This window comes from Sus scrofa, chromosome 13 (assembly GCF_054392235.1).
Source record: "Sus scrofa isolate SSC_HxYL_T2T_F1_AM1 chromosome 13, Sscrofa_HxYL_maternal_Yorkshire_Landrace_v2.0, whole genome shotgun sequence".
Classification (NCBI taxonomy): domain Eukaryota; kingdom Metazoa; phylum Chordata; class Mammalia; order Artiodactyla; family Suidae; genus Sus; species Sus scrofa.
The window spans coordinates 196,228,769-196,255,107 of record NC_139395.1 but is presented as its reverse complement, the minus strand read 5'-3'; the positions used below and the strand labels follow the sequence as shown (position 1 = coordinate 196,255,107).

Here is a 26,339-nt window from a genome sequence, read left to right as displayed (position 1 = left end):
AGAGGAAATTAAAGAAAAATAGTTTAAAATTTAAGTTTAATTCCTGTTTTACCAATTAAACTGAGGATACAAATGGGCAAAGACACAAGCAAATAGTTATAAAGAATATCATTTTAGTAAACAAGTTAAAATGATAGCCTCAAATTGCATTTCAAATGTTAATGGTAAACTCACGGATACAATTTTTCATTACATTAGTAAAATAAAATGATGCATGCTTTTGCAGAAAATATCTTAAAATTGGTACAATCTGGAGAAGGTCAACATGTCCTCTCACAGGGATGACAGAAAAACATGAAGCAATTCATTTTTTAAAAAGAATACAATTTCATTTAATTTTTTAAAAAGACAAAATCATAATAAAATAATTCACCAAAACATGAATTTGGCATTTATTGTAATTGCAAAGAGATAACAATTATTAAATAAAATCAATGCAGCAAACATTTACCATTCATTTAGTATGTGTTAGGCATTATTCTAACGCTACAGAAAATTAAAAGTTGAGCAAAGAGTACATAGTCTTATGTCTCCAGGAGCATATGATTTGCTGTGAGACTGGAAGTGGGACCATGAAAATAATAATAAATAAATTTTAATTAAATGTAATATATAATGTTGGACTATAAACTAATATGTATATATACACACATGCATATACACTGCATTATGAGACAATTTTTTTAAAAAACTCTTTTTTGAAAGAAATTTGGCATTTCAGATCATGGGCCATAAACATTTCAGAACCATTTTATTCAGTAATGCTATTTCTGGAAATAGAGTCTAAGGAAATACATCCAAAAGGAGGAAAAATATAGTAATGAATTAATTTGTTTATTGCAAGGTTATTAAAGCAGTAAGCACCTGAAGCGTGTTCTCTGGAAAACTGGTTGTATTTAATAGTCATTATGAAGATCTTAGCAACACAGGAGAATATTTAAAACATACATATGTACAGAAAACTTGAGATACATAATTTTAGTGGTATGTTAAATATCTCAAAAGTATAAATTTGGAAAAAGCCTAGAAGGAAATGGGTAGCAGAGGTTAACAGAGGGAGGGCCAGAAAAGTAAAGGTGCTCCATGTTAACCTGTGTTGTCTGCAGTGTTCAAGGCGAGTGGCCATTCCCAACTCCCTTTTCATTGGAACACCCAGAATTCGGGGCTGGGCTTATCAGGCCTCAGGGCATGCCCTAGTCTGAGCCAGGGCTGGTTCAGGAACTCATTTTCTGCCATTCCGCATATGACATTCCTTAGCCCAGAGGCCTGACTCAGAACACGTTCTGTGACTCAGTCTGGAAAGAGACGTCAGATGCAAGGGTTTCCTGCGGACTTACAGGGATGAAGTTTTCTTGGTCGCAATAAAGAAGTACTGCCAGGTACTTATTATTGGGTTGCCATGTATGAGGATGACCACATGGTATTGCTTCAACCAGTTTGCCACTACTCGGGAACTCTACTGCTGAAGGATAAAGTCCATACAGAGGAGAGTAGAACCAAAGAGAGAGAAACAGGTGGAGACACTGGCTTACACCTGCCCCAAATTTCTTCCTGTCGCTGAGCTTTAAGATACAGGCACCACTAAACAGAGCAAGATTCAAAATATGAAACAACCATATGCAATGGTATGTGTATTTTTATAACTTAAATATAACTAACAATATATACCAATCATAAAATCATTCCAATAATTTCAAAATTGTTTTCTGATTTTTAGAAAGTGCTGTCATGATCTTTTCTTTGATATGCTGCCTCTAGGTAAATTATGCCTTTAAGTCATATTTGATAAAAGCAACTTCTAAAAATTCCCCATAAAATCATGTAACATAATCTAAATAGAAAATGTAATTCAGTATATTGAATCCTCTCTAAACTAACAAAAATGATATTCAAACTGTGTCTTGCTTATAATGCACTAAAGTTTTTATATATTAAATCTCTATTACTAATTCATGGGAACTATTGGAATATAATATTTAATTATTTAGCCCAAGTTATACTGATTTCCATTAATTATCAATCCACAAATAATATTATTTCAAAAGAATTCAAGACAATAAATTGAAAGAACTTAGATACTTGTTAAGTCTTTCACTCATGATATCACTTTTACGTGATTTATCAGTGAATGTAATACTTTTCATTAGAATTATTTTGCTTCAAATGTTATATCACATGCCTTTATTTCTCTATCTTGTTCTCTTTCCTTGCTTTCTTTCTTCAGCTTATAGATTCACTCATTCTATCATGTATTAATCTGACAGCTTTGTAAAACAACTTTTTTCTTGCAAAACTAAACAAAGTAACAAAAGCAGTACTCTTACTATCCAAACCCAAATCTCTGGGGAAAAAAAAGTCCACTTTCTAAGTCCTTAATTTTTCCCATTGCACAATTTCTTTTATAAGTTAACATTTGATGCCTCTTAAACTCTCCAAACTATATTTGCTGCTCTAGTGGCACAGGCTGTCAAGAGATACAGATGCTTCTCCAAATGTCATTATATCAATCCCAGCAAGTTAGCAAGTCATTTAATTCTCTCTAATGTGTATCTAAGACAAAATGATAAAGTTCATCAAGAAAGGAATTAATGATGTTATTTACACATTTTATTGCCTTTGCTAGAAATAATTGAACGTGATAATATAGTGCCAAATTAAAACATCCCAAAATTTTAATAAAAATTTGGCATAAACTCCAAACTTTCTGCTTCATATTACATTGACACAACCATGTAAAAATGTATAAGATTTTTATGCAGATGTTTCTCATTTATTTTTCTTGAACACCAACAATAAAGATTGATAAGTTATTTCAGATGATATTCCTTTTAATTCCATACTCAAAGAAACCCAAAAATTATCTTCAGTCTTGAATTTTACAGTCTAACTAATCATTAGTCAATTTTATGTGAAAAAACTGAAGCTTCATCAGTGATAATTGAAGTTCCCCAGTCTTATGTAAGTTTTTCAAAAAATGTGGCAAAGTTCCAAAAATGTTTTCAAAACTATGTATTTCCCCATAAGTGGAACCATAAACCTGGATTACAAAAATATGCACATATTAGTATTATTATTTTCTGAAATGCTATTAGTATTTTATATCTAGAAATGTTTGAATATTTTAATATAAAATAAAGTTCTGATGGTTCTTTCTAAATGATTTTAATTTACTTTATTGATATTCTTTGAAAAATATTTTTGGCAGTTTATATTATTTCAGAAATGTTTTATTATGTGATATTCGATGTGGTATTATGTGATATTGGACTGATGACTGAATAATGATTTATCCCTTTGATGGTTGCAAATTTTCTCCATTTGAATCATGAGCTTTAATGAAACATGATTAAAATACTGATGAAATACATGTGTTTAGCATTTCAACTTTTATTGACAGAAAATTTAGCATTTTTCAATGTTCAATAAGTTACTTACACATTTTGTTAAAATAATCCGGCTGTTTTTTTACTCAAGAAATACAAGTGATTTCTTTTCTTTTGTATTAATTCTCATACATTATCAAAATACATTCTGGACTTCTATGATTTTTGCCCCAAATCAGAAGGACAGTTTATTATTTTATTTCATAAAATCTTTGCTGTACTCCTACAAATTTATATCTAGAAATGTTTGAATATTTTAATATAAAATAAAGTTCTGATGGTTCTTTCTAAATGATTTTAATTTACTTTATTGATATTCTTTGAAAAATATTTCTGGCAGTTTATATTATAACATAACATAGGTATCATTGACTATGCAAATTCTAACTATAGCAAGAGATTCTTATAGTAAGAGGTATGTGTAATTCCAAATCAATAACGATCAATTAAAAGACAATGATAAAATGCTGATTCTCCTAAAACATAGAGTACTTTTTAGAGGATGCACATTACATGATACAGATCCACCTAGTTGTTGGAACTGCAAATATTTTGGATCTTACTATAAGAAGAGAACTATTTATCAGTTGATATTATGACATCAATAGATATTATGACATCCTATGACAACTTGGATTAACGATTTTGTTGTAGTTCGATTTTATCAATAGCCTCACTATATCCCCATTCTGTTTCCTTGTGTTTTTGCCATGTAACTTTGCAGTACCATTTCACTCTATCTCTGGGCTCCACTAAATGACTTGCTCAGGTAAGTATGACATTACTAAGTGTGATGCGAGCAGAGATTTAAAAGTTTGTGTGCAACTGGGCACATGCTTGCTCCTCTGTCTTTACCATAATAACATACCTAGGCTCACCTTCTAGAAGATGGACTTTGTGTGAGACAGACCTGAGTCACTTCAGTTTTCCAAGCCAGGGTCATCCCTAAGAGAAGTGGCAAAGCCAAGCAAGATCAGAAAGCTATCTCCTGACATGTAGCTGACAGAAGCCACATGAGCATTTCCAGCTGAGATTAGCTGAGTAGATGAGATCATCTAAACCCTAGAAGATCCAAGCTAAATAAACTTAGCTCAGTTGCACACCACTGAGCTTTTGTGGCCATAGAGCAAGCATAAGTTTATAGCTAATTTTTATTCATTAATTAATTTTACTATTTATTGCCTTTCCTATTATAGTTTTTAGCAATTAATGAAAATGTAGCTTAAGTTAAAAAAAAAACTGATATAAGTATCCTGGTATGAATAGCTAGACATCAGCCAAACAGTGAGTCTCAGAATTTAGCACCGCTTGGGTGGGTTTTCTATGACTTACAGCCAAAAACAATATAAATGATGCAATTTGTGCTTTCATCCTGGAAGCAATGAGAAAGAATTGAGTGACTGGCAACACTACAAAGTCCCAAAACTGTAATGGCCAATACTTTGTCCACATTTTCTGCACATCTGCCTGACACAGAAGCCAATTTTCCAATTTGAATAAAAGTATCTTACTGTCTTGCTTTCCATTCTGAGCCAAGAATAATCACATGGCTTTAGCAAATTAGAGTAGTCATAATCACTGAGATCAACATTTAATACTGTAATATGAGGCCAGTAGAAATTGCAAATAAAACTTAACTTTTATATATTTGATAGCTACTGAATTAAAAATATTGGAGGGGAGAAGGTAATACCGTAATAATTAAAAGTATTATTATCTAGTAAATTGAAAATCAACATCTATTCTTCATTTGTACACCTTTTAAGAGAAAATGAACCTGAAAAAGATTATCTAAATTCTAGGAAAATATTTTGGAGAAAAATTCACTCTAAACTATAACGTTTTTGAATGAAATCATATATAATATATCATCAGAATGAGGAAAAAATAGCTTTTAAATGGTGCACCTACAATTAAACAAAACACCAATTATCTTTTATTCAGCTGGCAAATACTTACAATAATGATAAACCTAGCTAGACAGGGTAGAAAATTGCTAGAAAGTTTTTGGAAAGCAGTTTATCAATATGAATTATTAGGCTTAAAAATGCTTATTTTTTGGTCCAAATAGATTATATAGGCTAGGTTTACTATGAAATACCAATCTCAAATTTAGCTATGTAAAATGACAACCATTTGTTACTCTTTCAACTCTAGTTCTATTCATGTTGGGCTCATTCTGTGCATGTGCCTCAGCTGCCACTCAGGGAAGCAGTCTTCCTTCTGCAGCTGACCAACAATTGGCCGGAGCAACAGGGGCAAACGGGGGTCCACATCTCTCATGGATCAGCAACTGGTTTAATGGCAACTGGGCTTCCAAGAATCAGAACAGAAGCTGCAAGCCTCTTAAGACCTAGGTTTGGAACCAGCACAGCAGTCGCTTCTGCTGTATTTTATTGGCCAAAGCAAGTCACAGGTTCTGATTCAAATCATGGGAAACCTATCTCACTTTTCTTTTTCTTAATGGCAGCATCTGCAGCATATGGAAGTTCCCAGGCTAGGGGTCAAATCAGAGCTGGACCTGAGGCCCAAGCCACACAACACCAGATCGAGCCACATCTGCGACCTACACCACAGCGTGGAGCAACACCAGATTCTTAATCCACTGAGCGAGGCCAGGGATTGAACCCTCATCCTCACAGATTCTAGGTGGGATCTTAACCCACTGAGCCACACTGGAACCTCCCTGACTTGATGATTCTGTGTTGATGGTGGCCCACTAAATACTGAGTGTTAGGAACATCTCATTTTCTACTGGGCTTGCTTAAATTAAAGTCTAGGATATAAAGAGGTAAGCATCTCTTCCCAGGGAAATTTGTCACATTCTGACAAGAGTTGTCTGATACTCAGGTAATTCTAGAAACAGGGAACCACAAACATTAGGTTCTAGGCCAGAATTAATTTAATCATTGTATAACGTTGTCTTTGTAGTCAGCCTCCTTTATTGATTTCCCCTTCGGTCCCCAGACCAGAAACTGACAGCTCCAACTTTTCAACTGGACAGGTATTTTTTTTAGCAAATGGAATTGATCTTGATGCTCTATAATTTCAGATAACTATAGTTATTGTAACAAACTCATCTATCCTAATCCTTGGCCTTTCTAACAGCATGACAGAAGTCGTCAAGAACATTAGAATTATGCTGGTTTGTGGGTAATTTGTTATGGCAACAATAGGAAGCTAATACATATAGCAGAAAAAACCACTTATAGTTGTGGGTTACTTAAGTGCATATATATGTTCTATATTTCTGCCTACATTTTCTGTGGAGGCCTTGGGAATGGACTGGGACAAATTTTGAAATCAGAGTAATATTTCCTCCAGAGGCAATATATTAGAAAGTGTTATTTACATTTTATTACCCTGAATGTATTTTATTTATGGAACAAAACACTTAAGGAAGAGTGACAGAAAAATATAAAAATGCTTCATAATTCAGAGATACACAAAACAAACTAAAAATATTCTCAGGAAATGAAAATAGCTAGGAGCGACGAGACTTAAAATTTACATCATGATGGACAAAGGAGATAATGTCAAATGAAAAAAATAAAACAAACAAACATGAGAAAGGAGAATGATGTTTCCCTTTATGTTTTGATCATATCCAGTCTTATAATAATTCATTTTTTATCAGATAGACATTTATAAATAGACATATTTTATCAAGTAGATGGAACACCTTTAGTTGAACTTTTTTAAAGGTTTTTATATCATTAACTTGATAAATTATACTATTTCTAAATGAAAATTTGGCCAATTTATTTTTATGCCACTTGAAATAAACAAGATTGAAATGTTGACCTTTTCTTGCTGCAACAATTTTAGTGATTGTTTTATATGTTCCAAGGAAGAATTCTTTCTTTGCTATGAAGTGTTTACTTAAGAGGAAAATTCATATAATTTTTAAAGTGTTTAGAAGAATACTAAATCTAAAGTTTGTCAATTAGGTAAAGAAGATACCTAATTGACAAACTTTTTCCTATGAATAGGAAAAAAATCTTGAAATTAATTTGTAAATCTTAATAATCAATCTATCCAACTCATTATACAGGACTTAGAAGATGAAAACTATATTTTGATAACACAGTAGATAAAAAACAAAGGCATTCAGGGATTTCCCATCATGGTGCAGGGGAAATGAATCTGACTAGTATCCATGAGGATGCGGGTTCAATCCCTGGCCTTGCCCAGTGGGTTAAGGATCTGGCAATACTGTGGCTGTGATGTAGGCTGGCAGCTGTAGCTCTGATTCAGCCCCTAGCCTGGGAACCTCCATAAGCCGCAGGTGCGGCCCTAAAAAGGAAAAAAGAAAAAAGAAAGAGCATTTATAGAAATTTAAATTCAATTTCTGACCTTTCTCCAAAAAAACCTAATTCAAAATTGTGTTTAAAAGAGCATAATTATTTTTCTCATCCAAACCTGTTTTTTAAATTTTTGCAGATTCCTCTTATAAGCCATAAATCAGTGTATTAAGTTCCCAAATAGCCTGTGAAATTAGTAAAGCAGCACTGAAATTTCAGATTCCATTTAGTCCTTAAAACCTATTATGCCTTCTTCTTTTTAATTAGAAACCTACAAAAATCTTAATTCTAAGTTAATATGATCACACATAAATTAAGGTATACAATTCAAGTTACACAGCTCACACCATTTATATATTTCATAGATCACAGCATAAGTACATTTTCTTTGTCATTTAATCAATTCAAAATTAAAAACACGTTGCGCTTTCTATTGGTAAGCCAGATATTATAGCTATCTTTAGTAAAAACATTCATCTGTGTTTTATCAGAAATCAAACTCAGAGTGAAAATTTCCACTTGCAGTCTTTGCTGGATTATTGAAATATAGTCTGTTTAATTTCTATACAAATCAGATCTTCTTACTTTATGTATGTTTACATCAGTCACAGATGAAGGAAGGAATACGTGAAAGAGAAGGATAAGAACGGAGGTGAGAGGTAGGTCTGATCACTGAAAATCTTTGACACTGTATGAAAGATATGAGTTTGATTCTGCAGGCACTGGGAAGCCATGAAGGATTTCAAGTAGAGGAAAAACATGATACATTTATAGTCTAGTAATCTCACTCTGGAAGCAATAAGGATAGTAGAATAAAGAAAAATGATCCTCAAATCAGGAGGAAAAAGTTATGTGAGATATGAGGATGTTTTAAACTATGAGAGCAATAACTAGACAATGATATGATTATGCATTCACTCTGGGAGTTAAGAGTGAGAAGTAAACAATCTTCACTCTTTCTGACATAATGGCTGGTTAGAAATGTGCAATGGCTTAGAAAATACAGAAGTCCAATATGGTGTCAGGAGTGGAGACAAATAATTCAGTTTGGCAAGCCAGGATTGGCTGTGCCTACAAGTAGCCAGCTACAAGTATCCAGTAAGTTGCAACCTGGAGGCATAGAAGTTGAGGAGGGAAATATTTCATGAGTATGGCTCACCAAGGATCCCATGAGAAAGAAGGATGTTGGTTAGGATGGTTGTGTGATTGAGAACATGTCCAATCCATCCACAGCCTGGATGGAACAAATCCTTGAAGAGTGGAGAAAAAAGAGAAAGAATTCAGTAGAGGAGTCTAGGAAGAAATAGTCAGGGAGATTAGAAGAGAAACAGGGCACAGTGACATTTTAGAAGCCAAGGGAGAAGGAGGGGTCAAGAGGAGAAGAATGGTCAAGATCACCAAATGCAGACATGATGAGGATTTAATGGAATTCATTAAATCAATTTTCCATGTTTTAATAGCATAAAGCCACTGATATATTAAGCATCTTCCCAGTTATTCAGGCAGAATTACTTTTATATCTCTTTCAAAGAATAGGAGATGGCATTTTAGTTTCAGCATTAAGTCCATTTTGACTAATCCTTGTGCTGTTTTTCTCCAGCTCTCTGACAATCTTTAGCAGAAGGAGAGATGCTGGACACTGTTTTTAATATGTATACACGGTATAAAAGCAAATATAAACAAATACATTTGTTTACATATAAGCAAAATATTCACCTTCCACGTTATTAGGCACTCACAGAATATCCAAATGCACATTAGGCCTTGCGTCTCTAATGAGAGATGCTTATCCAGGTGTCAGCAATGAGTGAAAGCTACAGTGAAGCATTCTGCAGGCTTTCTGAGATTCTAGGAGGTGAATTGACATGGAAAGCGAATCATCAGTCTTATACTGGAGATTAAAAACAGAAATCCAGCAGTAAGGATGGGGGCAGGAAGAGAGGATATAGAGAAGCTGAGAAACAGATCACCAAGGCCGTGCTGGTCAGAGGAGAGAGGGGCAGAAATGCCAGGTAGAGAAACCGTTAAGGCCCAGGGCAAATTGGAGAAGGAGCCAGAATGCCAGAACTACTCCTTAAGAAGATTCCATGTCCAGGCTTAAAAATTCTTATAAGAAGGTCACTTTTACTTTTAGGTAACTTGAATAAATCTGTTCCTTGCAACCAAAACTTAAACATAAAAGCTGTCATGAAAGTTGACAGGCAGGGACAAGAATTTTTGGCTCAGGAAAGAGAAAGCAAACAAATTAACAAACAAAATATTAGAAGAAAGCTTTCTGGAGAAGGTATTATTCAAACAAAGCTGGTCCAACAAGTTGGTTGTGCCAATAGATCTGTCTTTCAGATCAGAGATTAAGAGTCTTGAGATTAGGCCTATGATCTACTATGGAGAGTATGCTGCATTTATGAGCTCAGTAAATATTTATACATTTAATAAACAATATGGAAGCATGAGAAATTGGCACAAATACTTCACTTTAGAACAGCACCATATGAAAATTAGTGGTTTGATCATAAAGACAATTTAAGAAACCAGTAAGATGTCTTCCCATCTCTCTTCAGTGCCACATTTTTACATAAGAAATGCCTCACTGTCTATCTGAATGTTGCTGTAACCAAAACTTTATTCCACTTAAGACCAAAAGAGTAAAAGCAGCCTCCAAAATTTTTGTTTTATTATAAACAATACTTTTACTGACTTTTAACTTTATCATTTCATTATATTTTTGAAAAGGCCAATACAATTCATTGAGGAAAGAATAGTCTTTTCAACAAATTATCCTGGGACAAACGGAATATCTACATGCAAAATAATGAATTGGGACTCCTACCTCACACCACCCTTAAAAATCAATTCAAAACATCCCAACTATTATCGTTATTTTTTAAACATGAATTATTATTAATGGTGTATCCTTGCATTCCAGATTTTAAAACCAACCAAATAAGTGAGAAACCCTCGGTCTTACTAAGCCAACTTAATTTTTTGAATTCCATGTTTCTTAGAGTAAGCACATATGCAACTGCTAAAAAGATTTCAAAAGCTAAGCAAAACACCCTCATATATGGGAGTACTTATAGTGGTAATATTTCAAGTTCCTGGTTGATAATTGATTACTATTGAGAGCAATGAGACTATCTCACAGAGGATTCTAAATATATTGTGTCACATTCAATCCACAAGAGAATCTTACTCTTCCTCATGATTCCTTAGCCAACAACCTCATCCCCAAATATCATAGCATAGGGGAGAAGCAGTACTGGCTTAATTTAGATTTGATTTATGTGCTATATCATCAGGAACAGACAAACCTGCATAATAAACAGCATATGTTGGCCTTAACCAAGCATGTGGATTCTGTTATATTAAAAGCAAATGTTCAAGTAACAAAGTTAATATGTTTCACAAAATCAAAGTTAGGAGCTACTTTTGGAGAAGCTGAATAATTACAGACCCTACTGCAGGCTAAATCTCATTTACTTCCCATAGTAAAAGAGATCTGGTGGTCTCCGGGATAGAATGCCACAGGTCTAATACTCAATACCAAGTTTTTTATTCTCCACATTGAAAGTTTCTCTGTGAGAAAAATGTTTTCTAAAAATAGCAGCTATAGTCTTTGATAAGAAAAATGGAATTATATAAAAAACAACCACCACTGTTGCAAATTTCTCCCAAGTCATCTTTACAGTTATTCTGTGTTATTCAGTTATTCTGTGTTCTCATTGCTCCCCTTCATTTTGGAATTCTCAACTGCACAGATCATAATCAGCAGTAAAAAGACAGGAAAGAAATTCCCTTTAAGGACAAGGGAAAGGGCAATTGATTTCAATTTTGCCCAAACCTCTGCTATTGGAGACACATTTGTAACCACTTAAAACTCCTACAATTTAAAACTGAAGGCTTAAAAATTATTCTGTAGTTTTTTCCAGGAGCCTAGTGTTCCTGAAATCTCATAGTCTGATCTCACTTTCGATCTCTGGCATCCCACATTTATGCATATAGTCATGTATCATAGGCATACTTTCCATATTTACTGCCCCTCTTCTTGGGTCTGTCTTTCTGTATCTCATTCTATCCATTATGACAAACAGCAAGGCTCCGCCCTACCCACAGATGGAACAGGGAAGTTTTTTCACTTTGTCTTACACAACTCCTTCCAACATGGGCTTACTGCCAACCTGCTCAGAACCAAGTGTTCCATTGTTGATATTTCTCTGAAATAGTCAGAAATAAATCTGTCAATGGAATAATCATATCTTTAAAAAATCAGAGCAAAGTACCTTGGGGTTGTTGTTGTATCTAACTGAAAAGTTTTCAAGCATATCTGTGGCTTTCCCCATCATTAAACCACGCAGACAAATCCCATCTCAATGAATCAAAGTTCTATATCACTGACCTCATGTAAATACAAAGAGTAGAAAAGCCGCAAACTGAGAAGTTACTGAAAGCCTTCTATGTTTAGTTGTTTACAAAGAAACAAAAAGAGGCCACTAGTCTAAAAGGAGTTATTGTTTTTAATCATTCTGTAATATTAAACAATTTTTTTAAGTGTGGTTTGCTCAAGATTTGAAAAACCTGAAACATTGTGTGCTGCTGAGGTCCTGTGTCAAAAATCCAGTTACATGAAAACTATTACATTTAGAACAGATAAGTAATGGGGTCCTACTCTACAGCACAGGGAACTGTGTCCAGTCTCCTGAGTTAGATATGATGAAAGATAGTATTCAAAAAAAAGAATATATATACATACACACACATAAATATATACATATACTTATCTTTTGCTCAAATATGAAAGAAAAGAGTACTTTCTGCAAAATAATTCATAGGCACAAAGAAAAGTATGGAGAAATAAAGACAGCTTATAATACTGTGCCCAGATATAACTGTTGTTTATTTTTTATTTATATACTTTTACAATATGTATGCATGCATAGGTATTGTTAAAAGATAGACTGAGGGCATATTAATAATTTTACTTGAGGAAAAATTGTCTCAAATTGGGCAACAGCCAACCAAGTAGATACGAAAGGAGCTCTGAGGAACTGTACAAAATGTAAGACAGAAGGGTGAGGAGCAAGGAAGTTATATCAGGCAAAAAAAGAAGGTTGGTTATTGCAAAGTTACTTTTCCTCGAGCATGGCAGGAGTCTATGAGAGAGATTACTGAACTAGAACTGATTATCGATTCCTGATCAACTGGTTTAGAATTCCATTTCTAAGAGAGCCAGAACTGTCATTAGTTAAGACTCAGGTGAGGTGGGCTTACTTAGCACACACAACTCCATTTGGGCCCTGTTGTGTGACTGTTACAGACAAAAAAAGGCTCAGAACCAGCTTCTTACACCTATTAGCAAATATACTTTGAGACTCTTTCACCACTAAGTGCATTTGTACATCACTTTTAATGCTTATACACTATTCCATTGTATGCCTGCTGCTCAACTTTTAAATTGGAAATTAGGACATTTCTAATTTTTCCCTATTGAAAAACAATGTCTTGGAGCTCCTGCCATGGCTTAGCGGAAATGAATCTGACTTAGTATCCATGAGGATGCAGATTCAATCCCTGGCCTCGCTCAGTGGGTTAAGGATCTGGTGTTGCCGTGAACTGTGGTGTAAGCTGCAGACGTGGCTTGGATCTGGCATTTCTGTGGCTGTGGCGTAGGCTGGCGGCTACAGCTCTGATTTGATCCCTAGCCTGGGAACCTCCATGCACCATGGGTGCAGCCCTGAAAAGCCAAAAAAAAACAAAAAAAAAGAAAGAAAGAAAGAAAAAGAAAAACAATGTCTTTTTTTTTTTTTTTAATTTTATTTTCCCACTGTACAGCAAGGGGGTCAGGTTATCCTTACATGTATACATTACAATTACAGTTTTTCCCCCACCATTTCTTCTGTTGCAACATGAGTATCTAGACATAGTTCTCAATGCTAACAATGTCTTAATGACTGTAATTAAAAATATGTCTTGGTACAAAGATGTCTTTTTTTCCTTAATATACATCTTTAGAAATAAAGTTGCTGGGTCAAAGAGCAAGCATATTTTAAAATTAATTAAAAAAAAAGAATGGAGTGGGACTTTGGGATTAGCAAATGCAAACTAGTATATCCTATAGGATGGATAAATAACAAGGTCCCACTGGATAGCACAAGGAACTGTATTCGGTACCCTGTGACAATGACAATGGAAGAGAATATGGAAAATGCATGTATGTATAACTAAATCACTTTGCTGTACAGTAGAAAGTAAAACAACTTTGTAAATCAACTATAATTCAGTACAATAAAAGAAAAACATTTAAGGTACCCTAAAAAATCAATAAAATAAAATAAAATTTGAACCATTTTGTCCAGGTGCCTTTCAAACTGCAGCAGATGGATGTGCTCCTTTGCCCTATCTCCCATTAGCTTTTCCTAGAGGCAACAAACGCTTCCTGCCTCCTATGTACTGGGACATGTACAAGTGCAAGGCAAGGAGATCTGGAAGGAATGAAACATGGTTCCAGCCCACTTCTCCCAGAGCTCATAGCTTGGTAATAGGATATACACGTAATTTAACGGCAATGTTACAAATAAAGAGTTTGAGCGTTATGAATAATCTTCCTTAATCAAGGAGAATAAATAACATTCATTTCATTAAACATGAAACATGCTTTTGCCTGTGTTATGTCATTTTCTCCTACAAATGTTATAAGAGATGGATCTTAGTATCTTCATGAAAATGTAAGTTAACTTTTGTTGGTCTGGCTGCTCTAGTCTCAGCTTCATAGCCCTTTAGCTCTGTGATCTTGGACAAGTGAATTTCTCTAAGACTCGGTTTTCTTATTTATAGTATAAGAATAAAGTGAATTTCAAAACTGTAAAGGACTAAGTGAAAGGTATTTCTTGGAAAGCATGTAGCACAGTGCTTAGTACGTAGCAAGTGCTCAGTAGACGTTATTACTCTGATATCACTCTGCCTCTACAAACATTGCTCTCACAAAAGAGATCGAATGGCCACTCTGCTCATAATCCTTTTCTTAATCAGAAAGTTCTTCAATATTCAACCTAACTCTTTTCAACACCCTTCAGTGACATCTGGCAACATAAACATTTCTTCTTTAAGTAATTGAAATATCTCTAAGATTTTCTTCTCATTTATTATTTACTGATTCTTTATTTTTATAAAAACTTGGCTATCTCTTAAGGAAAGTTCTGCACTCAGTTTTGAGAATGTGAAGAAATTATTATAAAGTCAGTTTCTAAAATAATCTAAAATACATTTTTTAAAATGTTCTGGTAGCAGGAACAGTTAACTCATGACATTATCTAAAGGCAGGAAGAACAAACTGCAAATGATTCAAGTAAGTTATAGGTATAGAGTTTTGAGGTAAGAAAACATCTTTTAGCTCCTTCAATTTTAACATTTCTCATTTAGGTAAATACATAAAAATTAATAAGTGATACATTCTGAGCCTCTCAAGTAATCTATGAGGGCAGATCATTTTTTCCATTAATTGTTCCAGAAATTGCTTAGAGTCCAATAAATAGCTGGCATTTAGTTCTCTTTAATTTTCAAAGTATTTCTAAAGAAAAATAAACACATCACTTTTGCTTATTTTTCTTAAACAGAAAGATTTGGTTGAGAGGGACAGAGAGAGAAGTTTTAATTTGTCTTTATGCTTCCCATATTTATATTAATCAGTTAACAGGCTCTCTTTGGGTTTTGGAGCATGGATAAAACAGCTTCTAAGTGAAAGTATCTCAAGCACTTCACCAGAAACATAGAGATTTTCCTTGTTAAACATGTAAAGGTACACATAAATTATCTGCCTAAAAATTCTCAAGTAAGCAGCAAGGATGAATCTAAAAAAGTTTAATACCAATATCTTGATAATTTACTATTCTAGGCATCTGCCTGCCTTAACTCCTCTTTGTCACTAACCTAAAATTATTTCCATGGGGTGTTTCTTCAGTAGGCTCACAAATTGTTATTATATGTTATTTTAACTTCATGTTTTAGGGTAAAAAATAATGGTGGAATATTTGTCCTAAAAGCCAATATAATTTTGCTTTGTTTTAAACGACTTAAAAATTGAAGATCACTAAGCCTTAGTTATTACTATAGCAAAGAAATTCATTTAAATCATCTCAAAGATAAATTATTCTTAATGCAATATTATTACACGGAGAATTTGTGGAATGCCATGAAAAGCAAAGAAGCATTCCCACCATACTAGAAAATACATACAAATGACTTGTTCTTAACGTAATAAAAAATAATATTATTTTCATCTGTTATTCACATGGATATTAGATTTATAAAGCCATTAATACATTCAGATTGCAAAACAACAATACAAACCTACTCCTAAAAGTGAATGATCCTTACTTTTCTTTTTCCTATATGAAGTACACTTTATAAAGCCTTTTGACCAGAAGAGAGCCATATTATCCACTGGTAGTAAGAGTTCTTTTCCTAGAAATGGAACATCAACCTTGCAAATGTGGTGTCAATGAATTTACCATGGTATAAGTTTGAAGGCCAGAGAGCTTCAACTCAATGGAAAAAAGAAAGATTTATTTTCTCTAAGTGTCACACAGCCCTTCAATGACTTCAAAAGTCAGGCCCATTTCTACTCCTCTAAGACATAAAATGCAGTACTCATGTCAAGTGAATTTTCTAGAGGGTTATTTATTTCCATCTGTCTTATATTTGTGGACAGGTCGAGCACGAGATCTGAGCCTACTTGAGAGAGAGAGAGAGAGAGAGATGAGAGATAGACTGCTCTGAAGAGCTGAGTTTAAACAAGAAAATAAGAGTCAACATTAGCAAATTAAACTGAAAAGGCTGGGGAATGTCTAATATTCAGGCAGTCTCATGTATGAATTTTAATTGGCAAATATGGAAATTTGACCACCTCCACCCTGTTATATACAGTTAGAAATTAGAATTTCATTAAACAAAAACAATAAATGTATTTCCTAAGTAGTACAATTCATTAACTGTTAAAATTTTCTTTGTTCCTATAAAACTAAGCATCAGTTTCCCAAGTTCTCCTCCAATGAATACATTCCACTTTTTGCACTCTCATTTGCCTTTCCTATGAAACTCAATTTTCATTAAAGTTTATGCCAATAATTAAGCAGAAAATTAAATATTCTGGTAGAGTCATATGTTGGATGGAGGTTCTTAACTCATCATCACATGTTAAACCTGTGCATAATTAATGTTGGTGTTAACTGCAGATTTATGTCCTTTGAACTTTTTAAATAAGCGAATGCTTTATTTCTCTAATGTAAACACTTTTGTTTGTTCAGATTCTTATAAAATATTTAACAAGTTACTGTGATGTCCTTAGGTAAAAATAAATTAAGTTAGAAAATGAGACCAGCCTAATTAAATCAGGTGTCACAATTATAGATAAAATCCAATATTGTTTACTAAAAATAAAATACATACAGCTCTAATCAGTCTTTTGAGGTGATTAAAATGTTAAAAATTTCATGTGTTTAGAATCAGATAATTTACCTTGCATGATTCAGGAACAATTTGTTAGGGCACGAAATACAGTTTTAGGGGATAAGAATTTCCTAACAGGAGCTTTCAGCTTTCTCCTGGCTTAACCTATTTTAAACAGCGTTTATGGTGAGCAGCTTTGGTTTATTATTTAAGTGGTCTACTACTCCAATGTTTACTAAAAGAAAAAAATCCCAAATAGAAAACTTTTTCTAAAACTGATTTGAAAAAAAAAATATTAACTCTGAATCTCAATGGCTTACCACAATTTATGTGTCTTTTTGTACATAATATATGTCTGACTTGCATTAACAAAGGTTTCTCCTCTGCATGGGTTTTAAGGGACCTGGGCTGGTGGATACCTCACTATTCTGTGATGCTGCATCTTGTGATGCTTCAACATTAACCAAAGCAAGGGAAGAGAGAGCTTAGAAAACCCATAGCTGCTCTTAAGAGAAGCACTTCATTTCTGTTCACAGTTCCTGGGCCAGTTATGTCACCACCATAAACTTCAAGGGATATTAGGAAATTTTCAAGCAAAGGAAAAGTCAACTAGTAATCTCTCTCACCTCCTATTCACTAAATACTTCAGTGCCTTCTTCTTCTCACACATAACACATATCCAAGCAACTCACATGGAGACAGACTGAATCCCATCTGGTCAGCACCAGGACCACAAAGTCCAGTGTATCTAGGGAAAGTTCAGTAGTCCTTACCAAGCCCAGATGTGGCTTCTCTTGGTCTGAATACCTATGAATTTGAAAGCCGAATGTCCAGTCCCCTACAAACAGACACACACACACACACAGCTCTCTCTCTCTGTCAATAAGCAAAGGTGTGACAGGACTATGATGATTATAATAATACACTCAATTTCAGAAAGGATTTAAATGATCAGCCCATTTAAATCCTAAAGTACTGCTGAGCACACTCACAGGAGGGTACCTACCTGTGTGCCTTCAGTATCCACCTCATGGCAGGTTCTTCTTTTTCCATTCCCTTCTTTGACTGTAGCTGGAAATAAGCGTCAGGGCTGCACAGCTTGCTCAGGTTCCTTCTCGTTCACATTAAGATTGTGAGCACAAAGGCCATTTTCAGCTTCTACAGTCAAAGGCCCCTTCAGTCTAGGCTTGTGGTTTCTTTGGCAGTACGTTTCTCTCAAATACTTAAGAGGCTTCTTCTCTGTTTGTTTCCAGCCAATTCCACAAGCCAGTAACCACACCCGCACTTTAAAATACCTAGTTCTCAAACCTCTAGTAGCTCTTTGTTTTCTCAACCACTTGTCTTTTTCTCTCAGTTTAATGGTGGCTCTCTGAAGCTTATCTGTAATAACAGGTGGGAAGATCTCATTTTTAAAACTTTTTCTGCCTTAAGTACTGTAATCATCTGAAAGATTTTGTTGAATGTTTGTTACTTAAAGCCCCTATAAAATTCCTTTGAGTGTAGCTTGGGTCTAGTAGCAGTTGGCTTTTCTAATACTATGGGTATACACACTTCTGGACCCTCTTTATGTCTTCATTTCTCCTTTTGAACCACCCGATTCTTTCCTGAGTTCATCTTTATACTTGTAATACCTTGCCAAGCAGAGCCAATGGCAGTTAGCATACCCTGCTAAGGTTCTCTCTTCTACCTCTTATCCAGGAGCTAACAGATACCTAGGCATGTGATCTGCCTTCCAAGTTTTGACATGCAAGAGTTTCACCAAATGTTTTACTGCTACATAACATTCATTTTCTTCTTTGCCTCCTCCAGGATCATTTTTCTCACTGCCTTTCCACACTACCAATCCACAAGTATTTCATTATATAGAGCCCTCATTTCTAACAGTAATTTCTGTGTTAGTGAGAACAGATGAAGTTAAACTCTGGTAAAAAAAAATAACTTCAGTATCTAAGTGTCTTATTATGACACATGTTAATTTCTTGTTCATATGAAATGTATGTTTCAAGGTAACTCTCCTCCACACAGTCACTCAGGGAACAAATCCCCATTATCTTTCACCCTGCCATCTCAATCTGTGGCTCTCAAGGTTATGAGGTCAAGAAGAACTTACAGTGATGCCTCTGATTGAAGGGATACATGTCACTTCTTCTCACAGCCATACTAGTCCACATTTGGACATATGGCCCACCCTAATGGCAGGAGAGACTGGGAAATATTTTAGGTGTGCTTTGGAAATAGAGGAAAAACCAAATGTTGTGGGGACTAATTATTTCTATCTTCCTATACTTTATTTATTTATTTATTTATTTTTGGTCTTTTTTTTCTGCTATTTCCAGGGCCTCTCCCGCGACACATGGAGGTTCCCAGGCTAGGGGCCGAATCAGAGCTGTAGCTGCCAGCCTACGCCGGAGCCACAGCAACACTGGATCCGAGTCGCGTCTGCAACCTACACCACAGCTCACGGCAAGGCCAGATCATTAACCCACTGAGCAAGGGCAGGGATGGAACCCGCAACCTCATGGTTTCTAGTCGGATTCATTAACCACTGCGCCACAGCGGGAACTCTGTCTTCCTATACTTTAAATGTTCAGATAAACAAGGAAACATAGATAAGCCACAGTAACAGTATTTGATCATCATGATGGAGAAACATCTGTTTACAAAATAACTGGATCACAAGTATAAGTAGCAAGCAGGAATTTGATCCATTTCTTCAATTTTGAAAATGCCTATTGACCAATAAGCTATAGAAGAAGGCTATATGACAATCTAACTAGCTCTACATTTTTAAAAATATTCCTCAGAACTAATGATACCATATAGAAAACAGATGATTATGCAACAAAAGAAAGGGTGGGGGAAAAAATGTAATTGTAATGTATACATGTAAGGATAACCTGACCCCCTTGCTGTACAGTGGGAAAATTTAAAAAATTATATAAATAAAAAAGATAGAAAACAGATGATTAAATAAAGCAATGTCACTAGCAGGAAGTAGTAAGAAGTGGGGCAGAAAAATGAAGGGAGAGAGTTGAGTGAAAAGGAGAAGAGTAAGAGTAAAGCCACATAAAACATCCAGGAAAGACTTAAAATGCTATAGAACATAAAGTATTGTTATTAAGAAAGATAAGTAAAGAGTCTATATAAGGCATTTTCTTATAGCTTCAAAGCTTTATCATAGCTGGGACATCAAGTTTCAGTACAAATAGAGCATCCAAATGACTCTAAGAAATGGATATTCCTTAACATCTAGGTCAAGAATGAGAAATAGAAGCATTTTGGTGAGAAAGCGATGCCCCAGATAATAAATTGGTCCATCCACCATTCATGGTAAGGAAAAAAAAAAAAAAGACGGCATTAGCCCTTCTAAGTTAAAGAACACCATATTCATCATTCCAGAACCCCAGGCTTAGAGGGTTTGAGAGAAGAGAGAATGGGAATCCCTTAGAGATGGAAACCATCAGGGCCTGATCAAGCAAGCAAAAGATGCGAAATAAAATATTTGCAAAGAATATTTCAAACAAGAGTTAAAATTCTTACCAGATAAGTATCTTGAACCATTGATGTTTTAAAAAAATTTTTTAATTAACCCTCTACAACACAACTAGGGGCTCATAAACCCTTTATGTAGCATTTCAGAGGTTTAAATATTTTAGACTTCAATGGCCACACAATCCTATCATAACTATTTGCCCTTGCTATTGTAGCTCCCCCCCCCAAAAAAAAGACAATATGATATGGAAATGAATGGCCTTGGTTGTGTCTCAATGAGCGGTTGAAATGGCCGGAACCCTAGTTTGCCAACCTCTGCCCTAAGAGAGAAAAGGGCAAAGAATTGTAACAAAAACTTTGAAATAAAGTGGTCTCCAAAGAAAATTAAAAAAAAAAAAAGTTCGACCATACTAGTAATTAAAGAAATGCAAAGGAAAACAGTGAAATTCTATTTTTCCCTACAACATTATGAAACAAATAATATGCTACATGGCTAGAAGGAAGATGAATATATTGACAGAAATTTTACAAACTTTCTAAAAGTCAAATGCATAATGCAAATGGTGAGAGAGAGAGAGACCAAAAAATTAAAATTAGCAATTTTTACTAAGGATATGTGGCATTTGGTTTGAATTTTAAAACCCGAGGCCAAGATATTTATAGATGAATTAGGAATGAAACTACTTCTGGGTGGCCATAATAATGGTTTATTGAATATATATGTACTTTCCTAGTTCCATTATTTACCTGGATAATAAAAAATGGTAAGACGTAGGAAAAAAATCATACAACTTTTCAATGGGTTCTAGGATTTTTTAATGGCAACATGAGGTCTACTCAATCTCTTCATCATCTTCTTTCATCCTCTGAGTTGAATATCTTTTTCAGAGAAATCATATTAAGCAATAGTCAGAAGCATGTACTTCTATCCATAGGACTGTCCACACCCTATGAGCAGTTCTACTATCCTCATGTGTCTGTGGGTCCAAGAATTCTTGCATAAAAATATTTCCCTAGTGCCCTTGAAATGTAAGTATAAAAATTACAAAGTTTGGTGGGTGCTATAAACATGAAGATTCCATTAACAAGTAAAATTTGTTTCCAATTCTCTCTCAACTATTGTAAATAAACTGAGACATGGATTTATAAAGTGTCTCATACCTAATAACTCCATGTTTTTCCTTTTGAAATTATTTTTTTTTCTTAGCTGATCACAAAAGTAACCATGCCTCACTGTCTAATGTTACAAAGAAAAAATTAAAAAGAAACAGTCAACCATGATTCCAGTAATAAAAGATAACTATAGCAGGTACTGTGAGGTATATCCCAGAATTTTGTATGGGTGTCTTCACCAAACCAGAATCTGTTAAACTTGTATGTGTCTTGTTTCCCATTCAGATCATTTAATAAGAATGAAAGTTGGGCTGTCCCATCTATGTGATATTGCAACATGAAAAGTCACATACATACTAAGGAGATCTAAAAGCCTTTCAACAGTACAGAGCCATAAATTACAAAATCAAAATGCAAATTATCCCCCAAATTTGCCAGGAAACAAGTACAATATGAGGAGGCCTGGAATAGCAGGGCACCTGCTTTTTGATATGCAGTTACAAAATGGAAAAATTAAAACAAATCTGTACTCCCCAATCACTCTGATGTGTGTAACAGATAACAGACATGTGAAAAGGGATCCTGTCCAAGCTGCTGTCATTGGCAAAGATGTATTTATTAAGTGAAAGCAGCTGAAGGGTTTGTGTTTGAAGATACAAGCTAGATTAAATAACTGATGGTAGACATTCCTACCCTAAGTAAACTAGTGTTTTAATTTGCTTTATTTCACTTAAAACAATATAAAACATTTTAATGTACATAAATAAAAATGAGCTCAGTCACTTTTAACTACATTTCATTTTTCTGGAAGTATGCACCGTAATTTTTTATGCAATCTTCTCTTTTTTATGGCCACACTGTGGCATACATAACTTCCTGGGCCAGGAATTGAATCTGAGCTACAGCTGTGACCTACTGCACTGAGCAAGAATCAAACCCACACCTCCACAGTGACCATGCCACTGCATTTGGATTCCTAACCCAAATGCCACAGCAGGAACTCCAACAAATGTCTTCTAATGAACATTTAGGTTGCAAAATTATTTTCACCATTATATACTCTAACATGAACAGTTCGGTATACACAGTTGAATGAATCTGTCCTATTATTTCCCTTAGGGAAAATTCCTAGATGCAATTTTTCATATTGAAGAGTATCTAAATTTAATATTTTGCATTATATTAATAAATTACCCTCTACAAAAGTTGTAACAATTTACTCTTTCTCCTTAAGTGTCCAACCTGAACCTATTTAAATAGTTATTCCCACAGCCTAAAATACTGTTGCAAAAATTAATGACATGGAAAACTATATAAAGCCAAACAAGAGTCAAAATAATAAAACATATTTCTGATGTGATATATAAATTATAATATATGTGGAGAATGTATATGTGTACGTGTGTATGTATCTGTGTGTGTGTGTATACATATATATGGCAGAAAGAGTCATAACTAAGGGAAAGGAATAGATCAAATATTTAAAATTTCTTTAATGTTCTGTGTTGAAGTTCCTCTAATTTCTGCATATTTTACTTGTAATCTGAAAAACAATATGCTAAGAAAATATTGTAAATTGCAAAGCTGAAGAAACAAGTCTTCAGATATTTTGTAGTTCACCTGATATTAGGCATACACTTCTAAAACAGCAAACCCCTACTGTATTCCAGTCTAGAATGTTTAAACATGCTGGACTGAAATACTTTTGCCCAACAAAGAGCTTGTTTTAACTTATGAAAATCTTCATGCCTCATATGCAGCAGGATAAAACCTTTCTCTTCCTACTGAGAAAACAAATAAGAGCCTACTGAGAAAACAAATAAGAGCAAACTGCGAGATCCCTGAAAACAGAAAGAAAACTATCTTTTCCAACTAGCTCTGAGTCCCTGGCTGCAGGCATTTTGGAGAGGAACAAACCATTAATAAAGATGCAATACTTACAGTGACCTTTGAGCAATTCCAGATGTAGACATGGAGAATTTTCCGCAATAGTAAAGAAGGGTTGGCTATAAGAAGTGACAGTCCGGAGTAGGCTTGCAGGAGTCTGGAATTACACAGAACACAGAAAAGAGATTCAGCAGAAATGAAACAACACAAAAAGAATCCACAACCTTGACCAAACATAACTAGAGATTTATTCTCTCATAAGAGTTTTTACCAGTTATTTAGTATAGAGGAAATTCATGCTCTATTATATTTTCTGGATATGAGGATAGCTTTATCAGTTTTCAGGATGTGCTTCTTTGCCATCCTATTGCTATGCTAACTTTTTACATCCTCACCAAACCCAACTTGGTAGACAGTTATTCACATTTTACAATTAGAAAAATGAAGCCAAGAAATTTAGGTAATTTGGCCAAGATCATGCTTCTTAAATAGGGGTCAGCAAACTTTTCTTTAAAGGGCCAGGGAGTAAACATTGTATTAGACACTCATAAGGTCTTGGTCAGAAGTACTCGGCTGCATAGCACAAAAGCAACATAGACAATATTTCAAGGAGAGAATATGGCTATGTTATACAACTGGCTGGTGAGTCCACTGGCCATGGTTTGCCAATCTCTGATCTAGAAAGCAGTAGAGCAAACTTCCAACTCAAATCTATGCCTTTAATAACTAAACTGCCATACAGTAAGAGAAAATAAAATAAATACATTTCTCTTCTCACAGTGAGTGTTCACTCATTCTCAATTTTTTTTTTTTTTTTTTTTTTGCCTCTCTATTCAGTGCTATTCTAAAGAAACCAACCAGTTAATAGGAATCATCACTTATTATGAGCTGGTGAGCAAAAGGATTTGTATGCCCAGAGAGTGTAACCAAGTAGGTAGATCCCATAACAGAACAGAACATGGAATTAACAACATTATGTTAGGATAGCTGTGCATATCTGAAATTCAGGCAGTACTCAGCCTTACAAAATGGAAAAGAAAAAAGAATAAGATGGCTTTTGTCTCTTTTTAAATATAGAAATATTTAGTTTAACAGGCCCTGTCAGCTCTATTTTTTTCTTAATTTCAAAATTATTGTCAGTGAATTTGTTTCATAAGTACAATAATATTGGCCAATATAGATATGCCCATTTTAAGTTGTTTAAAATTCAACGTTATGTGGAAAAATATTTTAATCCCATTTAGTTTTTCTTGTGTTGATAAAGTACCAATGGAAACTAATCAACAGGTTAATTCAGTTTGATTTCTTAGTAGTAGACCCTCAGAATTTGAAAGCCACATTCATCAATACAGAATGAGTCATTACATAACATTTCTAAAATAATTGAGATGTTACAAGTGCTCTGGGAAGGAATGAAGAGTCAGAAATTTTGTAAATCATTCTTATCGTTGTTATGGGCCGGTCATATGACCTTCAGCCAATTCTCTCAAAATCTGAATCTTCTATAGGAAAATGGTAATCACATTATCTGTTACCTTGCCAGAGTTATTGCTAAAGTTGTAAAAAAAAAAAGAAAAAATTCGTAAAGTTATCCTGCAAATTTAAAACATCATAATCATGAAGGTAATCCTCTAAGACATATTTTTACAAAGAAAAATATTTATATTTTTTTCCTTCTTTCACAGATCTATAATCCCCTTTCATCAGAAACACAAGAGATCCAGAATTTAGAAATTTTGCCCATCCATCATTGTGAAAAAAACAAAGTAAACCCATAATCCTGTTATGTTTTATTTTTTAGGAACTTTTAAAATTTTTCCTTACCTTTCGTAATCACCAATGTTTCTAAATACTCAATCTATTAGATTCCTAAACATTTTCTTTAGCATTCTCAGGGACTAAAAATTAAACCACAATAATACTTGTAAATCACAAGTTATTTGTTATAGTAATTCACACAAAACAACTGAATAAATTTGGGGCTAAATTTCTAAGAAATATCATAAGAACACTATAATAGATTATGGTATTTTTTATAAATATTTTCAGTCTAGCTCTTGGGAAGTATTATACTGTCCTACTTCACTAACGTCAGCTTTGTTCGTGTGACTTGTGAGAAGTGAGTAGTGACCCGTGGCACCAGCAAATTGAATTTTAAAAGCCAGAAAGTAGTTTGTCAAGTTCTTTTTTCTCCTTTGCTATTAGACCAGAATATTCCAGATAAGGACTGGGGTCCATGAACCTGGGGTCCAGATGAAGACAACATAAAATAGCACTGAGATCAACCCATGAGACCATGTAGAACTGAGTGAGAAAAATTTGTTTGCTCCTTTAGTCAATGATATTTTAAATCACTTGCTACCACCGGATTACCTAGGCTATCCTAAATGACTGATTCAGAGAATGCCAAAGTCCAGTTATATTCTGTATGTTGATACTTAATTAGAATAATTAATAGAAAGATGGCAGCAGCACAAAATTTCACTTATTCAGAAAGAAACAAGCATTCCTACCTTTCCTATATGTGAATACAGCTACAATAGGAAATAAAACCAAATTTTGTTTACACTAAACCACAAAGATGTTACAAGGAATTCAAAAGCAAAAAGGATTTTTAAGTTACTTATATGATAGGAATACATAAAACCAGAGAATCAGGACCAGAAATAATATTGACCATCATTTAGGGATTATTTATAACCCTAGCACTCACTGTCTT

The 26,339-nt window shown here is 34.3% G+C and overlaps 1 protein-coding gene across 1 annotated transcript in view; it reads right to left on the bottom strand.

Moving 5' to 3' along the window:
* LOC106508546 (uncharacterized) overlaps positions 1-23,758 on the bottom strand; it is a 498,796-nt gene extending 475,038 nt beyond the window's left edge. Inside the window, exon 1 of the mRNA XM_084991761.1 lies at positions 23,675-23,758. The gene's annotated coding sequence lies outside the window, so the exon portion shown is untranslated. The remainder of the gene's footprint in view (positions 1-23,674) is intronic.
* Between the last annotated feature and the right edge of the window lie 2,581 nt (positions 23,759-26,339).